Source organism: Herpailurus yagouaroundi, unplaced genomic scaffold, assembly GCF_014898765.1.
Source record: "Herpailurus yagouaroundi ecotype Mexico unplaced genomic scaffold, PumYag 196, whole genome shotgun sequence".
Taxonomy (NCBI): Eukaryota; Metazoa; Chordata; class Mammalia; order Carnivora; family Felidae; genus Herpailurus; species Herpailurus yagouaroundi.
Window position 1 is genome coordinate 2,648,179 of NW_024412427.1, and position 27,438 is coordinate 2,675,616.

The 27,438-nt window shown below is 43.1% G+C and overlaps 1 protein-coding gene across 4 annotated transcripts in view; it reads right to left on the reverse strand.

The window, feature by feature from the left end:
- Positions 1-27,438, reverse strand: part of PKIG (cAMP-dependent protein kinase inhibitor gamma) — a 98,452-nt gene that overhangs the window by 24,591 nt on the left and 46,423 nt on the right. The window contains exon 1 of one of the 4 annotated variants that reach the window (XM_040446972.1): positions 8,092-8,265. The exons of 2 other annotated variants lie outside the window; for them this stretch is intronic. The gene's annotated coding sequence lies outside the window, so the exon portion shown is untranslated. Of the gene's footprint in view, positions 1-4,508; positions 4,633-8,091; positions 8,266-27,438 lie in introns of those variants that run through there. One more of the 4 variants, XM_040446975.1, reaches the window with a different exon arrangement.

Below are 27,438 nucleotides of genomic sequence, written 5' to 3' on the forward strand. Positions count from 1 at the left end.
ACACACACACACACACACACACACACACACACACACACACACACAGTATGAGTGGGGGAGGGGCAGAGAGAGAGGGAGACAGAATCCGAAGCAGGCTCCAAGGCTCTCAGCTGTCAGCAAAGGGCCTGATGTGGGGCTTGAACTCACAAGCTGTGAGATCATGACCTGAGCCAAAGTCAGGTGCCCAACCAACTGAGCCATCCAGGCGCCCCTTAAAACTTTTAAAAAATGTTTATTTATTTTGAGAGAGAGAAAGAAAGCACAAGTGGGGAGACGGGCAGAGAGAGAGGAAGAGAGAATCCCAAGCAGGTTCCGTGCTGTCAGTGCAGAGCCCACTGTGGGACTTGATTCCATGAACCTGAGATCATGACCTATGCTGAAACCAAGAGTTGGATGCTTAACCGATTGAGCCACCCAGGTGCCCCACCCTGCAGCTATTTAAAAGGGTGAATTACATTTATACCTACCCAGGATGTATTATTTAGTGGGAAAAAGGAAGTGCAGAATAAAAGTATGATCCCATTTCTGACAAAACAAATAACCACACATCTACACAAACACTGCATCCACTTCAATAGGAGCTTGGAGAAAGGTATGGAAGTATATATACCAAACTGATTTCAGAAGGAAGGAAATGGGAAGAAGGGGGAAAGGAGAGGTTATAACTTTTTCTTTATAACATCTTCAAATTGTTTAGTTACAATGAACATATGCATTACTACTTTAGGGAAAATTAATGAAAATAAAAACAATAACAAAGAAGCATATGAGAGCAGAGGAAAACTCCGATAAGCTATGCTACACATTACCTGTTTATCTTTACATGGGGTAGTTAACTGTATTTACTTTCTTTTTGGTCAAAACAGAACATTTTAATGGCTGGAAGACAATTTTTTTTTAAAAAGCTTCATGGAGGTAAAAAAGGGTACTTCATTTCCTAAACATTTATGCTTTTTATTCAAGAAGGAGAAAAATATGGGTGCCTGGGTGGCTCAGTTGGTTAAGCATCCGACTCTTGGTGTCAGCTCAAGTCATGATCTCACAGTCTGTGGGTTAGAGTCCCACATCAGGCTCTGTGCTGATGGTGCAGAGCCTGATTGGGATTCTCTCTCTCTCTCTCTCTCTCTCTCTCTCTCTGTCTCTCTCTCCCTCTCTCTCAAAATAAATAAATAAACTTTAAAAAAAATAGGAAGGGGAAAAAATATTACTTAGAAAAAAAGGAATTTTCCCCTTTTAAAATCCGAAAGAAAGCCTAAAGCTTTGGCTTGAAACTGCCCGGGGGCACCTGGGTGACTCAGTCGGTTGAGTGTCCAACTTCAGCTCAGGTCATGATCTTCTCACGGCTCTGCACTGACAAAGTGGAGCTTGCTTTGATCCTCTGTCTCCCTCCCTCTCTGCCCCTCCCCTGCTTGCACTCTCTCTCTCTCTCTCTTAAAAATAAACATTTTTAAAAGAAAGAAAGAAAGAAAGAAAGAAAGAAAGAAAGAAAGAAAGAAAGAAAGAAAGAAAGAAAGATACTGCCCAGGTCAGGTGGTGTGTGGGCTGGTTCTATGCTGCTGACTATTCCATGGCTCAGTGCCCTTGACTGCTGTCCTCCCCCTGAGCCAATTAAATCCACTCCTGGGAGTGTACTGGCTGCTGGGAACCAAAGCCCTGCAAATGCTGCATCTCTGCTCACAGGCTCTCCTGGGCTTCAAGCAGATGCTTTGGCTTCTGTATCAAATGGGTTCTGGAATCCAGAGAAACAAAATGGCTTGTTCTGCAAACCATTTTGATGGAAGGAGAAAGGAGAGGAAATGGTTTATCCCAGTGAATGAAATAAAAGAGAACGCTCCTGAAGGACAGCTACTATACTAGATCTGCTATTTCAGAGTTAGGTGCAAGGTACACTCTGGCCTTCCCCAGTGAAATGCTTTGCTTTTAACTTGTGTTCTTTTATTTCATTGCAATAATAATGACACCTCACATTTCTATAGCACTTCATATTTTACAAAGCACTTTAAGATGCCTTATCTTAATTTCATCTTCATAATGACCCAGGTATCAGATCAGTATCATTTTTACTTGCAGGTGAAAATGACCCAGAGATGTTAAGAATCTTTTTTTTTTTTAATTTATTTGAGAGGAAGAGAAAGCATGAACAGGGGGAGAGGGCAGAGAGAGAGAGAGAGAGAGGGAGGGAGCGAATCCCAAGCAGGCTCCACACTGTCAGTATAGAGCCCATCATGGGGCTCGATCCCACAAACTGTGATACCATGACCTGAGCTGAAACCAAGAGTCAGACGCTTAACCAACCGAGCCACCCAGGTGTCCCAAGCCAAGTTAAGAATCTTTGTAAGTCACATGGCAGGTTGGTAACAAAGCTGCAATACAAACTCAGGTCTCCAAACCCCGAGTCCAGTAGGACTCCAGTAGGAAGCTCAGGTATGAAATCACAAGGAGAAAGGCAGGCAAGCCAATGAATAAAGGAAGGCTCTTGGGAATAAGAGCTCTCCTTGCCTTTTAGGAAAAGAATTATAGTCCAGGAGTAATATTCTATGCCATCTCAGAGAGAAACTTTCTCATGTATGGAATACAGCTGCTGACTATGAGAAGGAAATCCCATGCTCCTGTGTCTGCCTACCCACATCCTACCCAACCTTCAATGCTGCTAGGCCTCTAAAAGCCCAAGGCACAGGAGATGTATCTCTTTCATCTCTATGCCCTCAGGGCCCAGCCCTGAGTCTGGCACAGACTAAAAGCCTCTAAGTTTCTACCTCTAGGGGTTTCAAATCCATGTACTACCTCTTCTATCTCCCCACCCTTACCTTCTTGTCCTACCCAACGCCAATCCTCTTTCTCCACGACTACTGCGACTGCCCCTCAATCCATTCTCCACACAGCAACCACCACCCACAAAGGCTTACATCATCAGGCCCCTGCCTAACTCTCTGAACCCTAACCTCTGCCCCCTTCTCAGTTCTCTTCCCCTCTATGCTTCAGCCACACTGGCTTCTCTTCAGTCTCTCCAACATCCCACATGCTCTCCTGCCTTGGGCCCTTGCACACATGTACCTTTCCCTATCTGGATTCTTTCCCACAACACCCTTCCTCCCCACCTCCTGCCTTAGCTCTTGGCCTAACGGACACCTCATCTCAGCACTGGCTCTTCAAGCAAACCTGCCCTGACTGCACCCCTGTTTATTCATTTCATAACACCACTACACGTCCTTGTAAGCTTCATGTGAAGAAGGACCATGCCTGTTCCATGAAACACTGTCCACCTATCACCTTGCCCAGTGCCTGGAAAATAATTAGGTGCTCAATAAATACTAACTAGCTGAACACAGGAAAAGAGTATTGAAGTGAACTGAAGGCTCGACTCAAATGCCACTGCCCCTCCTCTTTCTCAGGCTTTCCATGGCACTCTCCCTCTCTGGGGGTGCACAATGACACGTGTTAGAGTTATTGGAGTCTTTTTTATCCTATCAGACTGCAAGCTGCTTAGAGGTGTCATTTACCTTGGCATTCCCCATAGCGCCTTGCATAACGCCTGACACACAGAGGGTTCTGAACAGGGGACGAATTCTTGCACACGCACGGGAAAGTACAAAGGAAGGTTGCAGTCTCCAACCACAGACAATGGTTTCTCCTACCCAGGGGAATGCAGCACATGGCATGAACACCTTTGAGATATGCAAACAGAGACTTTGCCCAGAAAATGACAAGTAAACTTGAAAAGCAGTGGTAGTGTGTGGGTGAGTGGATGGGGGGTGAGGACAGGACAAGCGTGTACTGTTAAAGGGGAGTTTCTTACACTGGCAGAAACTTTCTGGTGCCAAACTGGAATGTGGATAAAAGACCTAACAAAGCCCGTACCCTTTGACCTGGCCAAGCCTTATTAAAAAATCAAAGATGTGAAACCACTGGGTGAGGATTTAAGTGTTTTTCTGTACTGTCTAGCTTTCCTTCCATGAATATGTTCTAATTTCATAATCTGAAAAAGGAAATGCTCTACAATAAATGTTATAAAAACAAACCAGCAAGATCCAGTGGTGATCTTAGACCGCAAAATCACCTGTCCTTATGTCTCCTTAAACTTGGGAATGAAGATTTAGGATCCTCCAAGGCGGGGGCCCCTGCAGTTTGTGAGGAAGAGTTCCTGTCTTTCATCTGAAGCCTTGGACAGGAAGGTTCCAGGAGTGAAAGCTTCAGCAGCACGCAGCTCTCATTTCTCCCTAAAGCTGGCAAAGCTCTGGGGGTAATCAACCAGCTGGAGATGGGGACCCCTATCTGCCAGATGCTGGTCCACTCCAACTGTTCATCTGTCTGTCTTCCGTGACGCTCTGAGAACTTCACAAGCCACAGGCTATCTCTCCTCCAGGCCCTGTTCCTCCACCCTCATGCTTGGTCCCAGGTCTGCCCTCAGTGTAATTTACTGAATGGCAGAGACCACACCTATAAAGTGCTAAACATAATGACTGACCTAAGTCCCTGGGACATAATAAGAACGCATCAGCTAACAATACCTTCATTTCTTTAGTGACCTGAAGGTCCATTATTCATTTCGGAAAAGCCAAGTTGAAGAGTAGTAATTTCTTGGAAGATTAAAGAGACGTCTTCTAAATAAAGTTAGGAAACGCTGGCTTCCTCTAATAAGACAGATGCATTTTAATCTGCAATTTAGAATCACTCAGCATCAGAGCTGACGGCAGCTTCCAAAGGAACCACTCTTTGAAGAAGCAGTGCACAAAGTTTTCATAAAGCATTTCTGAAAGATTTCCAGGAGGTAGTGAGCTCAGCCTTGGGTCATGATTAATGACTTGTTTCCAAGAACTTTAGATTTTCCACGTCTGTCTCCACTTAGGAATCACTTCTGGCCCCTTGTGAAAACACTCAGCAGAGTTAATTGGGTGAACTCAGCTTCTTGTCACACTCAGAAAGTAACACCTGCCACCAGCTTCTTCCTTAAGTGGCTGGGCCAGCATCCTCTGGTCCCAGGAGAACAGCACCTGACTGGGTGATAGGAAACAGTGCTAAGGCTTTGTTGAAAGAGCCAGGATGGGCTTCAACACTGATAAGTTCAGAGATGACCTCACATCCCTCATACAAATGCCATCCGATGACTCAGGGGGCCAGGGCCTGTGTACCTTGGCTAACATTCTGTTTCTGGAAACCATAAAGTAGCTAATCCCAAGCATTTTTGTGCCAACTAAGTAGGCTATGAGCTTTATCCTGTTTCATCCCCATGGTATCCCTGGAGGTAGGTATAACTGTGATGGGGCCCCCCCCCCCCACTTCACAGAAGAGAAGCAGGCTCTACGAGGTAATCTAAGATGTCTCCACTAGGAGGTGGGGAGTACCTGCTCCCCTCCCCAACTTCTCACTGAACCCTAGACAGTCTGAAGTGACAAGGACTGCAGATACCAACCAGCCCAGAGATCGAAAATACAAATGCCCACAGGGGACAAGGGGCAGGCAGGAGATTAGAGATGGTGACAGGCAAGCAAATAACACAGATGGTAAGCAACTGGGGAGCACACCTGCTAAAGGCATTAAAATTCAAACAAAAATAAAAACCTAAACCAGGTACTTTCCTTCCAGAAATATCACCTCCTCACCACCATCTTAGGAGGAAGGACCAGTTTTTAAATCAGCCAAAGTCTGGAGATCTTGGGGAGCTGGGTAGAGGCAGAGGCCCATTGCCCACGGCCATGGTGGTTCCATGGCAGCAACGGTGCACTTTCAAGGGTTGAGCTGCTGGAGGAGACTGAAACTCTCAGATACTCCAAGGAGCTTTGAGAACTCTCCTGGTAACCATGGTCTTAATTCAAGCGACTGTTTGTTTTTGAGAGAGAGAGAGCACGTGAGTAGGGGAGAGAGGCAGAGGGACAGAGAATCTTAAGCAGGCTCCATCCATGCTCAGCGCGAGCCCCATGCAGGGCTTGATCACAAGACCCTGGAATCACGATCTGAGCTGAAATCAAGAGTCAGATGCCCAACAGACTGAGCCACGCAGGCGCCCCTCAAGCAGTTTTTAAATACTGCATCTTCTTGAGGGTTAGAGTCTCTAATAGGCTTAAAGATAAAAATCCCTTAAATTGACAATACCTGGAACCCTAGAAACTCAAAATTCAAGATTTGACATCTTCTGCTTTTCTTTGCGCTTTGGCTCTGGCCAACCTTTCCCGCAGCAGGAGAGGCCGTGTCTCGGTAAGATGAAGGTAGAAGGGCAGCAGAGAGATTTTTCCTTCCTTTTCTCCCTCTCCTGTGCCAAGCCAGGGACTAGGATGGTGGTCTCTACATTAAAATCGAGTATGCTGTGTCTCCTCTGGAACTGTGTGCCAGGCTTTCTACCTGGTAATGGGGTTATGGTAACGTCCGAGACAGACTCACGAGAGAGGGTACATGGTCCAGAGGAGACACAGTGAATGGAAGTTATGCCAGTAATTGGGAGCACAGTTCAGGTGAACACGAGGAAGGAGTTCAGGATAATATGGAACATACAATGGAGATCGGGGAGTAATGACACTGACCACCTCGGGTTTTGCAAAAGGGTGAGCATAACATGGGGTTGAGCACTTACGAGACGCTCGTTAGTGTTAATTCTTGTTTCTCCTCCCTCCCTATTGTGTGTGTGCCCACACGTACACCACACTGAGACTTTCTTCATCACACCTTACAAAACTATAAAAACTCAGAAGTAACTTACTGTTTACTGTGTTATGTCCTCTTTTAATTGTCCTCACAGGTGCCCGTTTTTAGCCACTCTGGGATACTGAAAACCACGGGCACTTTGCTCCTCAAGCCCTAAGGATTCTCCTCAAAAGCAAGAAAGATATGGATGGTTCACGTCAAGCTGAATTCTGAAATATAGCGACCATCTAGTTTTGTCCCTTTATTTAGGAACAAAAGAGGAAACTGGGACCCAGAAAGTGTAGAACGCTTGCTCAGGGCCACAAAGTTTCACTGGGTGGCCCTTTGTTTCTTAAAGCCTAAGTCTTTCCCCTTTAACTTTCCCAACTGCTTCTACCTGCTGGCAGGGGAGGTGGGTTGCTTGCAGCGGCTGCAAGCCACGTACCTCAAACCAGCGCAGAAGCCTCAGGTCCGGCGCCCACTGGTGAGCCTCCTCCCTTCCCCTCTGTACACAGTGGCTCACCCGTTTTTTGTTTTTGTTTTTTAATGTTTATTTATTTGAGAGAGACAGAGAGAGAGAGAGACAGAGAGAGAGAGAGAGAGAGAGCGCGAGCGAGCGCGGGGGAGGGGCAGAGAGGGAGACACAGAATCAGGAGCAGGCTCCAGGCTCTGAGCTGTCAGCATAGAACCCGATGAGGGGCTCGAACTTGTGAACCGCGAGCTCATGACCTGACCTGAAGTCGGACGCTTAATTGACTGAGCCACCTCGGCGCCCCTCGCCTGGTTTAAAATCCTAAAAACAAACCCCAACAAATAAAATGCCCAAGTGCTTACTTACACTTGTTCTGTTTATTTTCTAGTCATCAACAGCAAATTTTAAAAAGGAAGCAATAAAAATACCACGAAGCTAAAGTTTTCCGACGCTTCTTTCCATCCTGGAGTCTATGAAGCTACTGCGGCATTAGGTGTATGTGATAAGCTAACTTCATGAAACCTAATCATCTAGCTTACATTTAGGATACCCATCTTATATTTGTGAGGAAAGGACTACGGGGAATTTTCACTTGCAGGGACATTTCTCTCTGGAATGTGTAAAATTGGTTGTACCACCTTCTTAATCAGAGAAAAAAAACGAAAGGTTTTTACAAACACCGATGCCTAAGGGAACACTTATTTCTTTGCCTATCTTTAGGGCAAGCAGCTGCTTTTAAAGCTGTAGCCAATCTGTCAGCCTTCCTGGGGTAAAAAAGTCAAACAGCGTTTGAATGGAGCCCATCTGTGAAGCTTGAGTTCAGACTCTAGCCTCAGGCAGTTTGAGACAAAGTCATAATTTTCAGAGCAATAATGTATCATAATATAAAAATAGACACTTTGTGGCCAACAGGCTATAAAGCCAGCGGAGCTCTCCAGAGGGCTCTGCCTCCAAGCTCTGCTTTCCCTTGGGGTGGGAGCGGCGGAGAATAAAGTTCTACTCACAAGAGCGACGAGTTTCTCCAAAGTCCAGGGCTCTTCAGTCACAAGTGAGGGGAGGATTTAAGAAACCAGGATTCAAAATGCTTTCCTTCTGAGGGTTAGCAAGATTAGCAGACCAGGCTGGCAGAGCAGTCTGGATTCTTTCTTGCTCTCTCTCTCTCTCTCCCTCCCTCCCTCTTTCAGAGTCTCTAAATGAAATGCACTTCGAGGGTTTTAGTGGGTGTTTCCCACGTCTCTGGCCAAGTAAGTCCCCATTTGTTGTAACCCAATGCTCAGCCTGATGATGTCAACCACTCAGCTGCCTTGCTTGGTTTCCACCTCTCCGTCCACGGGGGGAGATCCATTTCCTCTGGACAATGAGCCGGGGGCGGGGGCTGTAACTGCATCCCAGGCCGTCACACTTGCCTAACATCCTTCCTTCAATTTTAAACAGTGCAGCCTTAGTGACAAAAGGCTTCCTATCCAGTCACTGGGCCAGGGATCCTGGCCTAAGTCCCTTTGCCTCATAGTCACTGATGACTGAAGGTGATCTGGTTTGCTTTGCTGTGTTTTCATTCACTTTGGTGTGTAATATGCTTCCTAGGGTGGAGAACCCCACTCGACCCCACCCCCATTTCCTCCTGCTCAATTTTCTCAGTTGTTTAATTTCTCCTCCCAAGTTTTCTGGGTGCATGCTGGGCACAGTGCATGTTTGTCCCTCACTTAGGGGAGAGGACATGTGCCCAAGTGTGAGGTTCGGAAGGCGCACTGGTCTGTTGCCTGGAGAACTGGCTTCTGGTCTCAATCACACTCCTAACTGAATGGCCTCAAGTCACCTCTCTTCCTGCACCTCAGTTTCCCCATCAATGAAGATGGCTTTGGGGCCTCCCACTTTTGAAGGTCAGTGACTGAGGACCTTATCAACAATCTCAACATAAAGAATTTTACTGCAAGCCGGCTGACGACATGCTTAAGGGAGGGGAGAAGCCTTGACAGGTCAGAGGCTGATGCCCGAGATGCCAGGCTCAGCCTGGCTCCTTTAGCCTCCTTTGTGGTGCAGCTGAACTGTTTCTCTGGGAGAAAACACCAAAGAATTCACTGAACAAGGCCTGGGGGACATGGGAAGAGGCAGCATAAACTACTGGATAAGATAAAGAAGTATGAGAACTGTCCTTAGGGATTAACGTGGAACAGCAGGGGTTAGGAGAGAGAGTAGCAATTTCTTGCATTTGCAGAGCTCTTGAAGAGGAAGACACACGAAAGCCCTGTACTTCTGGGTACAAAGGGAAGCAGCGTGACATGTATATTGCTTATGGGCATCAGTGTGGGAGCCAGAGATGTGGATCTGAGTCCTGTGTGACTTAACTGCTCTGAACTTTTTTTTTTTAATTTTTTTTTTCAACATTTATTTATTTTTTTTGGGACAGAGAGAGACAGAGCATGAACGGGGGAGGGGCAGAGAGAGAGGGAGACACAGAATCGGAAACAGGCTCCAGGCTCTGAGCCATCAGCCCAGAGCCCGACGCGGGGCTCGAACTCACGGACCGCGAGATCGTGACCTGGCTGAAGTCGGATGCTCAACCGACTGCGCCACCCAGGCGCCCCTGAACTTTTTTTTTTTAAACTATAAAATGGGACACTAGGGCCTGCCTGTTAGGGCAGTGAGAAAGAACACGTGCAAGGGAAATGAAAGCATCTGCACATACTACGAGCTGATAGACGGCAGCTTTGTTGTTGTACGTAATCTCGCCTGATTCTCATTTTAGGAGAATTAGTACCCGGGGGCTAAATTCTTAGTCTGCTTTTCCTGGGTAGGAAAAATGAAACAAAGAGAAGTGACATGCTCACGGTCATACAGCTCAAGATTAAAGGGTGAGATTTGGAAACTGAGTCTTTTAACTCCTACTTAGGCCAGCATGCATGCCATACACATGCCAAGGCTACTTCTCAGAATGGTAACTTCTCTGAACATGGCCCTTGTTTCTAAATGGGATCATCTCTACTTAGAAAAATGAGCTAACTTATTAAAACAAATAGGGAAGGGGTGGGAGGGAGGGTTTTCAGCCAGGCCAGGGGAGGGGGAGGTAGTCCATCTACTGCCTAACGGAAACACGACAGGCCATTCATTAGGTAAGAGGCGGTACTACTTACTTGCTTTGCTACCAAAATACCTCATGACCCGAAGGAGTCTGGGCTTCCGCCGCCCTTCCCCACAAAAGGCAGATCTGATCTGTCTTAAACTTACTTGGATGGGAAGATGGGATTGGAGCTCTTTTAGGAAAGAAGCTATTTATATGTGGGGGTAAGGCTGTGGGAGTTTGTGACTTAACAAAAATTTTAATTAGTGCTCAGAAATCTTTGATGCTGTAATCAGGAAGGACTAAGCAAACAGACTCTATGTCAGGAGGGAGTGTGCCAATATAAGGCCTTCCCAAAGCTGGTGTGGGGCTACAGTAGAAGGAAAAGCACTCCAACCTCTTAACTCATGGAGAACAGTAGTTACCATCTCAGAGAGATCTGGGTTTTTCCTTCCTGTCCTTGGATGGTCCAGCAATGTATAACCTTGGGAAAGTCAACTTCTGTGTAAAGTGAGAATAATAACACTTACCCTACAAGGTTATTGTGTGGATTAAGTGCCTGGCACATACCACATGTTCAAAAATACTTGGAAAAAAAACTTGCAAAAATAAGCTGCGACATCCTAAAGTAAAGGCATTATTTGCTAATTCTGATTCAGTGTCACCATCCTCTACTCTGAAGATGATGTAACGGTGAATGAATAAAGTCAAGGATGTTGGGAAGCCAGAGGACCCATTATTTCTCTAGAATTCTCTAGAATTCATTCTCAGGATGAATAAGGAACAAAAGCCCACCTAGAGCTGTGTTCTCAGCAGGAACACTCAGCTTGGAGGGACTGGAGGTGGAGACTGGGACTATTGTCTGGCCAGGCCTTTATTCCAGAAGCCCAAGGGGGCATCAGAAAATGAGCTGGGCCCTGGACAGATCAGTTTACTGAAATCACTCCCAATTCTTTGAATCATGCTTTGTTATTTGAACAAGAATAATAGTAAAGAGCGTGTTCATAAAAACAAAGATATTGTTTTCTTCGACCACATATATTTTACTTTTTTAAATTATTTTTTTAAATTTATTTTTGAGAGAGAGAGCACAATGGGGGAGGGCAGAGAGAGAGGGAGACACAGAATCTGAAGCAGGCTCCAGGCTCTGAGCTGTCAGCACAGAGCCCGACGCAGGGCTTGAACTCTCACGAACCATGAGATCATGACCTGAGCCGAAGTTGGACGCTTAACCGACTAAGCCACCCAGCCGCCCCATCGACCACATACATTTTATAACACTTGCCTGGCAGACTGAATACTTGTACATCTGTGACAGAGTCCACGAAGAGAAAACAGGACAACACCAGCACGCTCATTCTGTCTTCTGACTGACAACGGCGGATTTACCGTGTGGACTGGGGCCACGCTCTGTGCCTAGCGCTCTACAGACACCACCTTATGTTACCCTGACAATTATCAGGGGAAGGAGGTATTTGGTATCCTCTCATCTTACAGCTGCGGAGACCGATGCTGCAGAGGCTGACCAACCTGTGCCAGGTTCACTGGAATACGGGCAGGAGCCTGGGCTCCTCGCCAGGGCTTCCTGGGGCCAGGCCTGTATTCTGAAGTCCCTCACTCTACTGACTCTGATAGGGTTTCCCTGCAGGAAAGCTCCTGACTCTACACGGCCCGCGGTATTGGCTCCACCTGAGGAAACGCTGGCTGCTTCTGAGCGCAGAGCTGGTCTGAAGGGCTCAGGCAGCCCCTTTGCACAAAGCTGCCCTTAATTCCCACCCTTCACCCCCCAGTCTGGAAGGGGTCTCTCCCTGTGAATTTCCTTAGTACTTTATCTGTTTTTCTCTTACAAAACTTATGCTTTTCTCCTCTCTGAGACATATTTATTCCTGGGCAGATCTTCTGTTGCTAGAATCTGAGTTCCTTATGGAAAAGATCTGTGTTTAATTTATGAGCATTTTGTACATATGATGAGATACTTGTTAAAATAAGAAAATCTATAAATCATAAAAACTTACAATGGATGTTTACCATACACCAGATAATATTCCAATTGCTCTATATAAATTATCTCATTTAATCCCTGTGAGGTCCTATGAAGTAGGTATTATTATTTCCATTTGACACATGAGGAAATTCTAGACACAGATCAATAGGTAATTTGTTGAACTGGTAACTGACTGACATCTGTTGAAAGGAGCATATGATGAATAAGTTCTGGCCACGGCTACTGACCTAGTCCAAACAGCTGCTGCAAAATGCAATTAGCTTTCACCCTATCAAAGACAGGTTTCGCGGGCACCTGAGTGGCTGAGTAGGTTAAACGTCTGACTTTGGCTCAGGTCATGATCTCATGGTTTGTGGGTTCGAGCCCCACATCGGGCTATGTGCTGACAGCTTGCTCAGAGCCTGCAGCATGCTTTGGATTCTGTGTCTCCTTCTCTCTCTACCCCTCTCACACTCTGTCTCTCTCTGCCTCTCAAAAATAAATAAATGTATGGGGCGCCTGGGTGGCGCAGTCGGTTAAGCGTCCGACTTCAGCCAGGTCACGATCTCGCAGTCCGTGAGTTCGAGCCCCGCGTCGGGCTCTGGGCTGATGGCTCAGAGCCTGGAGCTTGTTTCCGATTCTGTGTCTCCCTCTCTCTCTGCCCCTCCCCCATTCATGCTCTGTCTCTCTCTGTCCCAAAAATAAATAAACGTTGAAAAAAAAAATTTTTTAAAAATAAATAAATGTAAAAAAAAATTTTTTTTAAAAAGGCAGGTTTCAGTTGTCATGCCATTTCAAACTCTTATTCACTATGGCACACAGCTAGAAGGTCCCCATTTTCTCTAGACATTATTAAGAAGCATATTGACTGAGACAATTATAAAAAAATAGATTTGTTTTTCTTTCCAATTATAATTGCTTACTGTAAAAAAGAGGAAATATAGAAGAGCAGGAAAAAAGGGAGGAAAATCATCCATCTTCCTACCACACAGAAATAACCACTTAACCTCCTGGCATATGGACCCAAAAAGAACCATACCTACACTCAAATAATGTTTTAAAATCAGACACTTAAGGGCACCCGGGTGGCTAAGTCAGTTAAGTGTCCGACTCTTGATTTCGGCTCAGTGCATGATCTCGAGGTTCGCGAGTTCAAGCCCCATGTTGGGCTCTGGGTGCTGATAGAGCAGAGCCTGCTTGGGATTCTCTCTCTCTGCCCTTCCCCTGTGCACACTCATGCGCGCGCGCTCGCTCTCTCTCTCTCTCTCTCTCAAAATAAATAAGTAAACTTAAAAATAAAAAATAAAATAAAATCAGACACTTAAGTCATTTGGGGGCAGAGAGGAGTCAGTCCCACAAAAGATGACAAAGAAATGTTTGATTTTTTTTTTTTTTTTTTGGAATATACCTGGCTGTATTCTTTATAGGGTTTGATGTTCTGAGGGTCCACCTCCTGGGCCCCCTTAGACTGCTGGTGATGCAGCCAGTGTGCCCGATGGAGGGATGGCAAGAGAAGGGAAGCCTGATCCCAGATAGCATGCACTTAAAAAAATAGGTAGGTTCACAGGATACCTCCTGTCTCATAGGAGATTGGGCATCCTTATCCTGACCTTTGAGGGCCCCTCAGTCTAACTGCTGGTCAGGTGCCCTAAAGCAAAGTGTACCCTTCAGTGTGGTACACAGAGCTTCTGGCAGCTTCCCAGGCAGGGGTGAGGTCCATGTGGCAAACAGACAACCAGTTCCAGAGGAAACGAAGGCCTAACTCCTAAAAGGAGGCTTTTATTATTGCTTACAATTGGCAAAAAAAAGGAAAAAAAAAAGGCATCACAGGGCATTTGAGGAAAACCAACAGCAGGACAGAAACTAAAATATAGAGAAAATGGACTCTTTTATGGGAAAGAAATTCAGACAAGTGAAAACCTTTCAAAAAATTTTCTTATGTCTTCAGAGAGATTCTGAAGATACTATCTATGTCCATAAAATAAGCTGACAACACTGGACTCTTGGAAATTAATAATATGGATATTGAAATTAACAATTCAGTAGAAAACCTGGAAAACACGAAAAGGAAATCTTTCAATATACAGTATAGGGGGGGAAAGTTTACAGGATAAAAAAGGATTTTGATCTAGAACAACAATTCAGGAAGTTCAACATTAGACTAAATAGGAATTCCAGAGAAAGAATACAAAGAAAAGTACAATAGGAAATCATCTAAGAAATCATGAGGAAACGTTCCCAGGGCTGAAAGGAAGGCTGCATCCTTAAAAAGGAGAAGAGTCTCCCATGCCTATATGCATTCTCCTAACCTTGCAGAATCCAAAAGGAATAAAATCCTCCACGTTTCTAGGGAGACTGTTTCAAAAGAAAAGAATCAGAATGGCATCAGACTTCTTCTGAGCAATACTGGCTGCCTGAAGACAACGGAGCAACGCTTTCAAAGGGAAAAGTTCTAAAGGAAAATGATTTGGAACCTAGAATTTATCCTCAGCGAGGCAAAATGCAGATGATTTTGATACATGGAAGGACTCAGAACAGTTTCTCTCGTGTACTGTTTTCTCACTCAACTCCTGGAGAATATCCTTCACCTAAAGGAGGGTTTAAGCTGTAAGGTAGGAGTTGAAAGCAGGGATCTAACAAGAGAGGTGGAAGGAACGCCCAGGATGAGGCTGAGGGTAGCTCAGGACTTCAGCTGACCCGCAGGCCTAGAGAGCGCCAGTCTGACTGGGGACTCCCCGACAGGTGTGCTGAAAATCATAGTGAGAGTCCACGGACGAGTATGGGAAGACTTTGCAGTAAGAAACAAAGAGAACTGAGCATAGTAAAGACGCAGCTGTTATTACATCCAGGAAAAGCCATACAGAAAGGAAAAATAACCAGAACATTACTGGCTCAGCAGTAAATATTTACGACGCCATAATGCTACAAAACACTGGATACTGACTTAACCCAAAACCTGTGATACTGGGTGAAAAAGGTAAAGGAGAAGCGTGAGGGGGGCTGCGGTGCTTATAAAAAAAGCTAAAGCCTAATGTGCCATTGGAGGAGGTCAATAGGTAACACCTAAGTTGATGAACAAAGAAAAACTAAATAAATAAAATAAAACTGATGAACAAAGAAAAAGTTGTATGGTAGTGTGTGGTCCTTGCTTGCATCTGATTTGAATAAAAAAAAATACTTAGGAGTTAATCAGAGATCTTTGCTAGTAATAAGGGATTATTAATTATTTTATATGTGATAAGGGTAGCATAGTTACATTTTTAACAAAGCAATCCTTGTTTTCTTAGAGATGCATGCTTAAATTGCTACTGATGAAATGACATGATGCCTAAAATTTATTCCAAAATTATCCAGTGGCAAGGGGAAAAGTGGCTATAGGCACAGATGAAACAAGATGGGTCATGATTCTTGAAGCTGGATAATGGCTGGTACATGACCACTCATTATATTATTCTAGTATTGAATATGTTTGAAAATTTCCACAATAAGAGAATGTTTACACAGAGAGGCAGCTGTATAAGCATATTATTTGGATACATGGAAGTAAGACTAGAACAAACAACTAATGGGATCCAAAATGGATGCTCTTGGAAGCAGGGCAGGAGGCAGGGGATAGAGGGGTGGGGGCAGAAGACAGCCATTTTCAGTAACAATTTATTGAAACATTATTTGTTTAATGAAACATTATTTGTTGTTTCAGTAACAAGTAATGATATTGATCTTAAAAAGAATCTATGTGCATATGCCATTTTGACAAAAACAAAAAGTAGTTTTAAAAAAGAAGTGGAGGGGCACCTGGGTGGCTCAGTCAGTTAAGTGTCCGACCTCAGCTCAGGTCATGATCTCGCCACTCGTGGGTTCGAGCCCTGCACTGGGCTCTGTGCTGACAGCTCAGAACCACTTTTTGGATCCTCTGTCCCCCTCTCTCTCTGTCTCAAAAATAAATACACATTAAAAATTTAAAAAAAAAAGTGGAGGTAGTGTAATGTTACTTAGAGAAACAGAGGGAACCACTGGAAGAGCTAAAGGCAGAAGATGTTGCCTCGGGGGAGGGGCAAGCAGGAAACGGGTATCTTTCCAGACCTGCAGATTTTTTTTTAAAAATTATGTTTGTGTATTATTTTGACTTTTTAAAAATGTTATCTATTTTTTATCAGTTACTGCCATCAGCTTTTAGCTGGGCCTTTTGCTAATCTCAACATCTACAAACTGAATCTGTTTCTCTAGGCAAAGAATCCTGAATAACCAGAGTGAATGCCTCCACATTAAATATAATGATAATTATTACTGCAGTTTAATAATTATCTACCATTTGTCAGTGCAAATGGTTATTTTATAGGTTATTTCTAGAAATATAGGTTATTTCTAATCTTTATAACACTCTTGCAAAGCAGATATCAATATTCCCATTTTACAAATGATAAGATTAAGGTTGAGAGACCTTAGCCATTTGCTTGAGGTTACAAAGTAGAAGGCCAGGCCTGCTAGAGTCTTTCTAACTAACCTACCTCTCCTTTACGGTCCACTAGTTTGATATAGTCCAGAAAGTATTATTACATCCATTTTGTCATCCAACCCATGAAGCAGGAGACACAGAATTACCTATACTTGACAGATGAAAGAATTAAAGCTAAGAAAAGTTAGGTAACTTGCCCCAGAATCCAGGTTCCCTGATCCTGATTCACTACTTTTCTATCATTCCTATCATCTGTTCCCCTCAACAACAAAATGTTGTTATTCATAACCTCCTCAGAGGCATCTGACATAGAGTCAGAGTAAATGAATGCAGCTGAAGCAGGAATTTTAAAGAGACTTATTTTTTCCAAAGGAAATATAGTAATAAACCATGGAATGTCCTCAGTTGCTCTAATGTCAGCATTTTACTTGAGTCCTCAAAGGGGTTCTTAAAATGTCAACAGCCTGTCTTCCTGGCACATGGCACGTCAGCTGCTGGCATGGGCAGCCTGCAGCGGTTCTGACAGCCAGTGCCACTCTTCTTGGCTCCAAAAGAAAGGAATGAGCCATGCATGCTTCAGCCCTGAAAAAGAAAATGTCTGTGTCTCCTACATGTACTCATCGGCCATGTGGTTCCAGGGCTTTTTATAGTTGCCAGGAGCCTTAGCTTGTTGCTACTCTAGAGCAGAGGCAAGTTTATAAAGCTGTAACGATAGGCTGGGTCAGGGTGGAAGTCAAAAGTGGGCAACTAAAGGGCCTGAATGTCTGCCTTCTGGTCATCTCAAACTCTGGGTGGCTGCTGGCTCTACCTGGCAAAGAAGCAGACTAAGAGTTGGGCACAAGTGCCATGAGCTTGGTTTGAGATGCTATTCCCTGGCTGTTCTGGAATCTGAACAATGGCCAAGCAGTAGCTACGGGGAAGAAGCTGTTTACTCGAGTTCAAACTATTTATAGTACCAGCAATCTGCACATATTTGGATGACAAATCTCTGGGCTTCAAGTGAGTGGTGCTTTGCTCTTGGACAATTTCATCAAACACATTCCCTCCCTACGCCACCCCCGGACCCCTTCGCTCACACATTTTGCCCTCAGCATGTTTTATTTAGGTTGCTGAGTTTAAAAAGATCAAGATCATAAAAAGAAATCACATTTTAAGAACACGTAACTTGTAGTCCGTTTGCCTGTGAGCTTAAACTACATAATGTCATTTTCTTTAAGGCTTGAATCAGAGATTAAAGTCTAATACATGTGTATTGTATAAAAAATACGACTGAAATTAAAACAGTATCTGAATAAGCTCTGTAACTGAACATGTACTATATCACTGTAATGATGTTGAGCCCCACTCAAGACCTGCAAAGAGAATGTTTCTTATGACACAGTTTTAGGATGATAAAAGGTTTTACAGAACAGATCCACAAACATTATGTAATCATACACACATTCCAAACAAACCAGAGAGACACTACGCACCGCTTCTGGGGCAGCCGCAGTGGCAGTGACTGCTCACAAGACCCCTGCCCCCAGCGCATGCCACACGGAGAGGGGTGTGACTGGAACAGAAAGATTGCAGAGCCTTCTGCGCAGTTGTAACGCACAGGTTATTATACCCTTGCCAACACATTTGTTTGGAAAGACCAGCCCCACCTCTAAAAGCTGCCTTGTTTTTATAGCAAAGGCAATGCTTGATCAGCACCTTCCCTGAGCCAGGCACTGCCTGATTCCCAACGGGAAACGTGGTTGTTGACATGTATGCTGGTTAACGTGCTGGTGGCTTCCAGTCCTGTCACACAATGCGTGCAGGAACTGGCATAGAGAAAAAGGGCAGAGTGAGTGAGCAGAAAGGTTTATAGTAGGGGTGATGTTGGACAAGTAAGGGATCCCTCCAAGGGACTAACTTGTTTTCTTATTTTTGACCCCTGCTAATGAAGCACATTAGAAGACAAACAGGAAGGTCTCCAAGATAATCTTTATATTAACCCCACTTTTTAAAATCAAAAGAAAAGTGCTGGTAAGGGTGAAGGAAAGAAACATGTTTATATGCAGAGGGAATGTAAATTATTAAAAAAAATTTTTGTTGGTCAGCTGGTAATATTTGGTCAATATATTAACAAAAGGCTTTAGTGCATGTAATTTTGATACCACAATTCTACTTCTAGGAATTTAAAGAATATCCTCATTATTCAGACTTTAGCTAAAATGTCACCTCTTGAGGACTTCCTCAACCATTCAACCTAACGTAACCACCCATCTACCTATCACATCACTTACTTTTAAATGTCTGCATGGCATGCTATTTTTCTTGCTCATTAATTTGTGTACTGTTCGTCTTCACTGCGACTCCCCACTTTCCACACTGAAATGTTGGCTTTATATGAGCAATGACCCAGTGTGTCTAATGCACTGCTCTTCCTATGTGTTGAATACTAGCCAGGGATGTTACATGCATCATCTCATTTATTTTATTTTTTTTTTTTTTTAATTTTTTTTTTCAACGTTTATTTATTTTTGGGACAGAGAGAGACAGAGCATGAACAGGGGAGGAGCAGAGAGAGAGGGAGACACAGAATCGGAAACAGGCTCCAGGCTCTGAGCCATCAGCCCAGAGCCCGACGCGGGGCTCGAACTCACGGACCGCGAGATCGTGACCTGGCTGAAGTCGGACGCTTAACCGACTGCGCCACCCAGGCGCCCCTGCATCATCTCATTTAATCCTCACAAGCCATGTGAGGTTTCTGGTATTACCCCATTTTACAGATGAGCAAACTGAGGCACAGTTTAAGTCTAGCAAGTGGCCAGCAAGTGTCAGTGAAGATATGAACACTGGTATGTATGACCACAAAGCCCATGCTCTTCACCACCGCTCTCAAAATGCACCAAAAGTTTCAATGTGCACCCTTTTTGACTAAGCAATTATAGTTCTGGAAATTTATCATGTGGACATAAACAGACAAGAGCAACAGCTAGTTACGTCTTCATTTACTGTAGACTGTTTACAGAAGCAAATATTGGAAATACGTTTAGGAAAGTCATCAGTTAGCTATAAGCCTCCAGTTTACTGTTTGGTAAATGGGGGGCCCCATCTCAGAGACACTGAAGATTTAATGAGACAAAAGACTGTACCCGGCTCATAGTCAGTGTTTTATTGTTGCTATATGCATTTAAATCTCTACAAGGATATGTACCAAAATGTTACCAGAGGCCATCTCTGGACAGGATTATGGTGGGGGAGGGGTTTCATTAATTGTGTACTTCCACACTGTTCTAATTTTTGAAAAATTCGTACTGATGTCATAGTCATCAAAAATAAATATATTACTACCTTTTTAAAAAAAGAAGATTAATAAAAAGTTAAAGAAACTTGGAGAAGGAAACTCAGTTTACGGCACAGTGAGGGAAACTAGTTTTGCAGATCTCAAGATAAAAATGTTCGTCCTCTTTCGTTTCTATGTAAGAACAAGATTTTCGGTGTGCTTATAGGTCCTACTCCATTTATAAAGGCCTACGTTTGCAGTGAAGTCAGGGACATTCTTCATAAGAACACAGACCTACAGAATTTAGTAAGATGGATTCAAGGAAGTTGAAAAGATGTTAAAATATATATACAACAAGAAAAAAAAATCGTTACAGCCACATCTGCCTTCCAAAGAGAAAGGCTGTCAAATGGGAGGCCCTTTTGGCTCCTGGTCACCTTTTTGAGTTCAGCCATGCAAAAATAACAGAAATAAAAGCTGAAGGTTGCCAAGTAGCTCTACACAATAAAGAAGAACTGAATTCCAAGGGGAAATCTGTGATGAATAAAAGAAAGGGAAGGAACAGGGAGCCAGGAAGATGCCAGAGGTCTGGATTTTCTGCCATGTGACCCCTTTCTGGGGCTCCCAAATCACCAGCAAAGCTGGTAACAACACTTACAAATGCTTTTTGTGAGTGTATTCTGTGTTCCTGACAGAAACCAGGAAGGGATTGACTTTCAATTCTGAAACGGACAGGTTGAGAAAACAGAGAAAGAGGAGGCGGAGATGACCCAGAGAACAGAAGCCACACCTTCACCCCCAAGGAATCTGCAGATTCCTGGGGAAACTTTGGACTTTTACCGGGCAAGTAACAAGGAATCAAGCTGATCTTATCTAGATCTTAAAGTGCTAACACATCAGGGTTACTTACATATAGTTTATTTATCAAGAGGGTCAAGCAACAAACTGATATGCGTGTGGGCACAAAAATAAATTAATGGCTCTTCCACACCACTGAAAAGCTTTTCACAATTTGTGTGGTGTTGCCAACTCATTTTAGGTCACATATTCCTTTGAGAATGTGATGAAAAGTAAGATGCTGCTCTTTGGAAAATGCATTACCTTTGGATGTATATAATTTCACGAGGTCCGTGGAACCTGTCCGAGGCCATCTCGGGGACTCTCACTGTAGGGAAACTGCACCAGATGTAGTTTGTCGCCGACAATGGGTATCACAAGCCACCTTGCAGTGTATGCAGAAGTCAGAAAAACACTGCTGGCATTCATTCATTTATAAACATTTGTTGGAGACCTAATACACCAAATGCTGAAGGCATAAACAAATGCAACGTGATCCCTGTACTCACTGAGTTATTGTCAACTGAGGGAAGGAAAGAAAACAGACCACTACAATAGGGTGGGATAAGTCAGGCGGTGCTTCGGCGGTGCTTCAGAGTAACCTCGACCCTCAACTTCCTTTTTGGCCCCAGGTCTAACTAACTACAAATGGAACAACAGGTGGAAATGAGTGATGAGAATATGAAGCACAAGTGGAGGAAAGCAACAAGAGGCCAAAACATTGGAGCCACTTTAAATAGCCAGCCTTCTTTTCTGTGGACTTTGATTTCCCTCTGTGTCTGCATAAAAACATCTCCAAAAGAACAGAGCTCTTTTCTTTAATAAACAGTAAGTAACCATGGATTTTTAAATGCCACTTCAAGAAAAAGGAATTAACAAACTAAATGATTGTTCCAAAGGACTCATCTATGCTAACAGAAGTCCACAATCTACATTGCTGGTTTGCATTGTTACATCAACAAATATTTACTGAGCTCTGAAATTAATCATGTCTGATGTTTGCATTGCACAGGAACTTTCAAGTAGATTGTCTAATTTCTTCTGCAAAACATCTTGTAAATGCTTATATTCAAGGGCACAGTGATTTGGTAATTTACAGCTTGTAAGTCTTTCAGCCAAAGTCAAAATACAGATCTACCTACCTTTCCCTAAACTCATAGGGGAAAAAAAACAATAGCAGCAACAGAAACAGGATGGGGAGTGGAGGTCATAACAGCCTTGAGGGACAGAGCGGAGAGGCTATGTTAACGAGGCACCAGTATAAGCAGATGCACCTGAGAAAAAATCCTGGCTCCCTCTCCCATTTATGAGCTATGTGACTTCAGGCAAATCCCTTAACCTCTCTTAATTCTGCTATCTCATCTGTAAAACGAAGAAAATAATAGCGTCTCATCTGAATGTAGAATGAAGAAGGAAGAACAGAAGGTAGAGTGTAGTGCTGGGTGCTGATTTCTTCATCTTTTACAGAGGAGAGTCAAGAGATACAAAGTGAGTGGATTAAGACTGCCATTTTAACTAACGTGGATTACATATATTAAATAATTATTAGATATAATTAATGGATTAAATATATTTAATAAATAACTTGCCTCCCCAAACACCTCAAATGATTGGTGCCACCACTCTAGCAAATATGCAAATACATGCCTGAATTAAAAGCAAGCCAGCATGGGAAGTTTTCTGAGGTCAAATAAGAAGCACAAGTCAAGTGAGAGGAGATAAGCACCAGAACTTTTCAAGACATCTGTCATTTAGGAATACGGAGCTACGTGTCAAAGTTAACACTCTAAAAACACAAATAAAGAAGAAAAAATAGCTATGTGTGTGTATAGATCTTATTTACAATTTTGGAAGTAACCACAATTGCTAAAAACCATTAAAGTAAAAGCCAAGTAACTTTCAGGAGAAAGCCTGGGTGAGGAGGGAGACTTTTTTTTCTTTGTATCTTTCTGGTCTACGTGCTTATTTTTGTGTACAATTATTACTTTTCGGGGGCACCTGGGTGGCTCAGTCTGTTGAGTGTCTGACTCTTGATTTTGGCTCAGGTCATGATCCCAGGGTTGTAGGATCCAGCCCTGCATTGGGCTCCATGCTGAGTGTGGAGCCTGCTTAAGATTCTAAGATTCTCTTTCTCACTCTCTGCCCCTCTCCCCTGCTCATATTCTCTCTCTCCCTCTCTCTCTCTCAAAAAAAATAATAATATGGGTGGCTCAGTTGGCTGGACATCTGACTTTGCTCCAGGTCATGATCTTGCGGTTTGTGAGTTCAAGCTGCATACGGAGCTCACTGCTATCAGCACAGAGCCTGCTTTGGATCCTCTGTCCCCTTCTCTCTGCCCCTCCCGTGCCTGACTGCACTCTGTCTCTCTCAAACATAAACAAACATCAAATAATAATAATAATAATAATAATAATAATAATAATAATATCAATAAATAAAAGGTATTACTTTTCTAATTTCTGTTAAATTGGCAAAGGAAGGAAGATTGGTGGCACTCTGCCACCACCAACCATAAAAAATAGTAATGGGATGAGTAACATAAATATGAATTTCAGAAGAAAATAAATCAGTCTTAAGATGACTGGAGTAGGGGTGCCTGGGTGGCTCAGTCGGTTGAGTGGCCAACTTCGGCTCAGATCATGATCTCGCGCTCCGTGAGTTCGAGCCCCGCGTCGGGCTCTGTGCTGACAGCTCAGAGCCTGGAGCCCGTTTTGGATTCTGTGTCTCCCTCTCTCTGACCCTCCCCTGTTCATGCTCTGTCTATCCCTGTCTCAAAATAAAAATTAAAAAAAATTAAAAAAAAAGATGACCGGAGTAGGTATTGTTTCAAAGGTACCTTATCAAAGACTTCTTTTGAATGATAACACATGGTGTTGTGGAAAAAAAGGGAAAATGTAAGTTAAGAATAGAAAGTGGTACAACGGTCTTAAAAGGCAACTTGGTAACACACACTGAAGTCCTTAAAATCCTACATGCACAGGGGGTGCATGGGAACTCTCTTTCTGTTCAATTTTGCTTGAACCTAAAACTGGTCTAAAAAATAAAGTTTACTGGGGTGCCTGGGTGGCTGTTCGTTAAGCTTCCAACTCTTGATTTCAGCTCAGGTCATGATCTCACAGTTCTTGAGTTCAAGCCCTGCACAGGGCTCCATGCTGAACGTGCAGAGCCTGCTTGGATTCTCTCTCCCTCTCTCTCTGCCCTTCCCTGCTCTCTCTCATTCTCTCAAAATAAATAAATAAACTTAAAAAATAAAGTTTACTTGATTAAAAATACATATATACAGGGATGCCTGGTGGCTCAGTTAGTTAAGTGTCCAACGTCGGCTCAGGTCAGGATCTCATGGTTCGTGGGTTCGAGCCCTGAATCAGGCTCTGCGCTACAGTGCAGTGCGGAGCCTGCTTGGGATTTTCTCTGTCTCCCTCTCTCCCTGCCCCTCCCCAAGTCATGCTTTTTCTCTCTTGCAAAATAAATAAACTTAAACACTGGAGAAATCATTATGGGATGTGTGCAAAGGCTGGACTCAGGCTGCTGATTTACCAGTGTCCTGAAGACTGACAAACTGAAAACAATCCTAAAAGTTACAATTAGAGTGGCGAAATACATTTTGGTACATGTATAAGATGGATTATTATGCAATCACAATGTGATGACAAAAGACTAATGAACATGAGAAAAATAGTCTCATTTTAATGTTAAGGTGTATATAATAGGGGCTCATGTTTGCAAAAGGGAAAATAGTATTTTGTAGAAAAAAAAGAACTGATGAATCTATTAGTAACACTATAGGTAATTTTAATTTTTTTCTTTCAGTCTGTTGGCATTTCAAATGTTTTTGGCAAAACATTCTTCTTAAAAATATAATATTCTATAAAAAGAAAACATATAAAAAATTATTTTTTAAGTTCCTATGGACAATATATACCAAGTAAAGAAAGGGAAAATAAGAGGAGAAAAAGGAGGATCTTTTAAAAGCAAGATGGAGAAGAGAGAGAAGGGGGCAGGATCCTGTGAGAAGTGCCCTGGGAAGTCTCTGAGCTCCTCAGCCAGAGCCCTCCTTCCAAACATTTGGTGAGAAAATCATAGAGAAAGGATCCCAGAGTTTTCTTCTCATTTCCCACCCATGACTGATCACATTGCTCCTGGCAGGTTGATGGTAATTGTGCATCCAGTGGATTTTAGTACAATGAAAGATTAGATCAAGAACAAGGCTATTAGTCCATAGAACTAAAGGTAACTTCAAACTAATATGCACCAATGCCATGATTTATAATAAACAGAGACTATTTATTAAAGAGCAGCAAAGAGGCTATTGTGTCCACAGATGAAAATTCTTAGCCAGGAAAAAATTCCAGGCCTAAAGCAGAGCAGTCTTTAAAAGAGGGCAGACTTGCAAAAGATAAAAGGGATTCTACCCTCTCCCTCGGAGAAGACTGAGGCTGTCAGCCCAGAGATAAGAAGCCTCTGTAGATACTTATGTTGAGGTTTATTAAAGTCCCAATAAGGAAAACAAAAAGAAAGATGATGTGCTTGAAGATTAATTTAAACAGCAACAAACTGGAAAGCAAACAAAAGTAGACTGGCTGCCTCTGTTAGAGGAAGTGGAGGAAGTGGACAGAAAAGCTCATTAATAATAGTGTGAATTTGAAAGAAGAAAATCAGATGAGGACAGTAACATGGGGGCTTCTCCATCATGTGGATCCCTTCACAGGAAAGCCAGGTTACTAACAGAAGACTTCAGTGTGGACTAAATATACTAAATATACTGCCTGGGCTCAAAGAAGAGAACAAAGTTACACCTGAATTGTGGTCCTATAATTCTTGGGCACCCAACTATTAACTCCATATGTGCAAATATCAACAAGGATAATCCTGATTTAATCTGGCTTAATTTACAGGAAAGACAGATCTTTCAAGCACTCATCAGCATCCAAAAGTTTCTGGCCATATCCCAAAATTATCCCTATGTTATGGCAGAGAGTTTACTGGACTCCTAACAAGAGAATCCTCTATGAGCTGGAGACACCATCATCTGAAGGACTAAAAGGGGCACCTAACAGAGCAAAAGGCCAAAAAATAACATAAAATAGAAATTAATTATGTAAGTAGAGCCAATGGGCTTGAAGCAATGAAGACTGGCCTGCAGCACTGAATGCTGCACTTCTTAATAAAGGCCTGCACTCCAGCTAAGACTGAAAGGACTGGAGTGTCTGAAAGGAACCTTAATGAGAACATCATATAACTCAGGGAGCTACACGAGGCCCATTATGAATGTCAGAGCACTGACTGCTGTCCCAGTCCCTCAGGACCCCATCACATAGAGTATCTCTCCGAACAAGTAATTGATAAGGAACTTGCACAGCAAGTAATTCCTGTTGCAACTGCTCAACTCTTTAGCCGTCATAGACAATGTGCAAGCAGGGGAATATAGTGTATTACAATAACACTGCATTTACCAAAACAAGTGGCAGGCCATAATTTGCTGATTCTTGCACTACATGACAGGATGCTGGTCATTGATAGCATGAAATGAAAGAGTTTTTAATGTAATCACCCACAGTCATCTGAAGTGAAGTGCATATTGAAGGCAAAGCTATTTCAAGCTCAGTAGTTGCTGCTCTAGACCAATGAGGGGCATGAGGAACATAAAGATCATGAACTGGGCTAACTGCATCTAACTGTACTGGAGACCTTAAAGGAAATTATAAGCTCATGTTACAGGACTGTTCTGGAACAGAGTTTCTAACGTCCAATATCTAATGCCATTTGTGCTGAAGACGCAAGTCAAGGAAGCAGTAGTGTTTTCCCTAAAACAATTCCCTTTAGTGTGCTTGGGCATTTCTTATGGAAACACTGTCCCTGGTTGCTTTGTTTCCAGTTGTGTAACATTCAAACCCAGATCTATCAACTTCCTGGGGACTGTGTAAACTATCTTTCTGCTTAAACCAGCTAGAGTGGATTTCATCCTTTGCTACTAAAAACCCTGATCAATAATACATGCTCCCAATAAGCATCTCTACTATAGATGGGGCGCCTGGGTGGCTTAGTTGGTTAAGCGTCTGACTTCAGCTCAGGTCATGATCTCACAGTTCGTGAGATGGAGCCCCCACATCAGGCTCTGCACTGACAGCATGGAGCCTGCTTGGGATCCTCTCTCTCTCCTTCTTTTTCTCCCCCCAGCTCATGATCACTCTCTCTCTCCTCTCAAAATAAATGAATAAACATTAAAAAGCACCTCTATTATAGAACCCAGCACAGTACATTATGATTATTTGTGGTACCTGTGCCTCCCTTAGTTGATGGATAAAATAGTTTACTCATCTCCACAGCTGCAACCACCCTAGCACAATGCCTAGCAAAACAAAAGGCACCTGATAAATGAATGTAGATAAATAGAAAAAAACCCACAAGAAACATGAAAACTGTGGCTTTAGAGTGATGAGACATTTCATTTTTAAATGATGTTGTAATATATTTTCCTAAGTGCCTCAAAGTTAATATCATCCACTGAAGACCAAGCAGCACAGTAGTATTTATATTAAGGACCACAAGACCTAATGAAGAAAAATGATTTCTAATTTTCTTTATTTCCATTGAGAAGTTTGAACTGAATTTCAAAGGTTTGGAAGGTTTGTGCATTTATATTGGAACAATGACAGGAATATGAAATCATGATCAAGGTGTGTTTCCTCCTGTGCTCACAATCTGCCTTATAAAGTAATAATACATGGATGGAGAGTTACAGAAAGTTAAAAAAAAAAAAAAA